Here is a 3019-nt window from a genome sequence, read left to right on the forward strand (position 1 = left end):
CATGGGATAATTTCTGTTTTCTTGCCTATGCTTAAGCATGACCTATGGACTATTACGTGGTCTATTTTAGAAAATGACCCATGTGCAGCTGAAAAAAACGTGTATTCAGCTACGGTTGGATGAAACACTCTGTATATGTCCACTAAGTCCATTTTTTCCAAGCTCTTGTTCAGTTCTTCTACATCTTTGCTATTTTTTTGTCTGCTTGACCTATCTTTTTGGGATAAAGGGGTGTAAAGGTCTCCTGTTAAGATTGTGGTATTGGATATTAGACTTTTCATGTCCATTAAGATTTGTCTTATATAATTAGGTGCTCTCATGTTTTGTGTGTTCATATTCATGAGTGTTACCTCTTCCTCTTAAATTTTTCCCCTAGCCAGTATATAGTGGCCTTCTTTATTTCATTTGATTATTCTTGATTTGAAGTTGAGATTGTCTGAGAACATGATTACTACTCCTGCTTTTTGCTGAGGTCCTGATGCATGCAGTATTGTTTTCTATCCTTTGACTTTCAGCCTACGAATTTCTTTATGAGTTAAGTGTGTTTCTTGTATACAGCATATTGTTGGATTTTGTTTCATAATCCACTGTGCCAGTCTGTTTCTTTTAATTGGTGAATTCAGTCCATTTACATTGATGGTTACGATTGAGATGTATTGACTTATGATTGACATGTTATTTACCTGTTGTCGTTTACTCCTTTTTCTCCTGTGTTTAATTGTTTGTTCTATTTAATGGGTTCCTTCTGTTCTCATTCGTGAAGGTCTGATCATTTTGGTCCTTGTCTAAAACATCTTTTAGTACTCTGTGTAGGGTTGGCTTTGTCACCATGAAATTCTTTTGTTGTTCTTTGTCATGGAAGACAAAGAATTTTCTACATCTTTGTAGAAAATATTTCACTTTGTAGACAAATATTTCACTCCTCCATCAGACTTGAAAGAGTTTTGCAGGGTATAGTAGTCTGGGCTTGAATTTGTTTTCATAGAGAACTTGAAGTATTCTGCTCCATGTTCTTCTTGCCTTCATGGTTTGTGAAGAGAAGTGTGCCATTACCCTGATGGGTTTTCCTTTAAATGTGATCTGTTTCTTGTCTTTAGAGGCTTTCAGTATATTGTTCTTGTGCTGAATTTCTGGGATTCATTTATATGTCTCGGTATGTTTCTAATTGGGTTGATGTTATTTGGAGTTCTGCATGCTTCAATTAGTGAGTATCAGATTGTTTCCTCATATTTGGGAAGTTTTCTGCTATTATTTCTGCCCATATTCTTTTTATATCATTTGCATTGACTCCTTCTTTCTCATTGATGCCTATTAGTCTCACATTGTTCATCTTTGCATCATCTTGCAGGTGATGAATTATGTTTTCCTGCATCCTGGTTGTTTTTAAGAGAGCTTTTCTTACTTTTTCACTAGCTGCAACAGCGTCTTTAAGATCTAAAACTCTATCTTCACTTTCACTCAAATGGTTTTGCAAGCTTGTGATTGCGATTTTAAGTTCTTCTATGCTTCTTTGACTTTGCTTCATGCAATCAATTTCTTTCCTGTATTGCTCATTGAAGGAATCAGTCATTTTTCTAATCTCCTCTATTTTTTATCAGTGATTTCTTGAGGAGCAGTTATTAATTCTTTTACTACAGAGATTTTTTTCAGATTGGGTTTCCTCTATATGTTTCTGCATGAGATGGCACTGTTGTCATAGTGGGGCTCTGTAAATTACTTCTGTTTCCAGAGGAAAGTTTCAGCAAATGTTGTGTGGTTCACTGTATACAGGAAAAGTCATTGGAGTGCCCTGATTCCCCAAGCACCTGGAGCTTAGTTGCCCTTTCTTGGTTAAGACCTCTCTCTTGGAAACAAATCATGGAACAAAATCCATCAGCTCTTATTAGTGAACTGGAGGATTAAAACGTGTTACTGCCTCGATTCTCTTAGGAATGAAAGGAAGAGAAAGAATCCTTCTCCAGTTTCTCTACACAATGAACTGGAAAAGTACATACTTGAGATATGCATTTTCTTAGGAGACTGCATAAGTTTTCCTTCTTGTCATAGTGGGGTTCTGAATTACTTCAGTTTCCAAAGTGAATTTTTAGCCAAAGTTCTTGTTTCACTGTACGTGAGAGCAGGCATTGCAATGCCCTGCTTCCCAAAGCAGCTGGAGCTTAGCTGGACCTTCTCTGTTAAGAACTCCATTAGAAACACAAGTCATGCAAGTTAAATAAGTAAATAATGTTTTCCACTAATACCATTTTAGGTTCTTTTGTAAATTAATAGTTTTGCTGTATGTTCTGTGCTGGTTTTGTGTTGATATATGCTCATTCTCACTGTTCTAAAAGTTTGTAGTTTTGCTTTAGTTACCTTTAGTATAAACTGTACTCTTCCACGTTTAGGTAAGTCTGTCTACTGTATAATAAGAAATTATTATATGAGCACATTTGTACTTTTTTATCCTGGTCTTCCATATCTGACACCAACCTAAGTGGATATCTAAGAGAAGCAAGTTCCACACTGCAGGGATGGCTAGGTAGAGGCCTGCAGTAGATAAGCCTTTATTTGCTTGTGTGTTGGAGAAGAGCAAGAAGGCCTCTGGGGTAGATGCATAGCAGTGAAGTGCGTAGGGGAGAATGGGATCAAAATTGTCAACAGTACAATGTTCACCAAGTCTAGGAGCTGGCTCTTCTCTAGGATTAAGCACTTTGCAGGGTGTTGGGCAGGAGGTTGACCTCTGATTTCTATGCATCCGAGACCTCTGGGCATAGACTAAATCAGTAGAAACATGAAACGCATAAGCCAGCAAGTCATCTAGGAGACTGTTGCAAGAATCCAAATGAAGCAAACCACAGTGGCTTTTCCTAGGATGGAGTGGTAGAGAATGGATGAGGTACAAGATATATTTCAAAGCCTAATATGAGAAATCAACAAATTTGCCATGAGTTGAATATAGTCTGTGAGAGAAAGGAAAGAATTATGGCAGAGCTTTTGACCTGAGCACTTGCTAGGATGTTGTCCAAATCTCTGTAAAAAA

The sequence above is a fragment of the Octodon degus genome, unplaced genomic scaffold, assembly GCF_000260255.1.
Source record: "Octodon degus isolate 3935 unplaced genomic scaffold, OctDeg1.0 scaffold00240, whole genome shotgun sequence".
Taxonomy (NCBI): Eukaryota; Metazoa; Chordata; class Mammalia; order Rodentia; family Octodontidae; genus Octodon; species Octodon degus.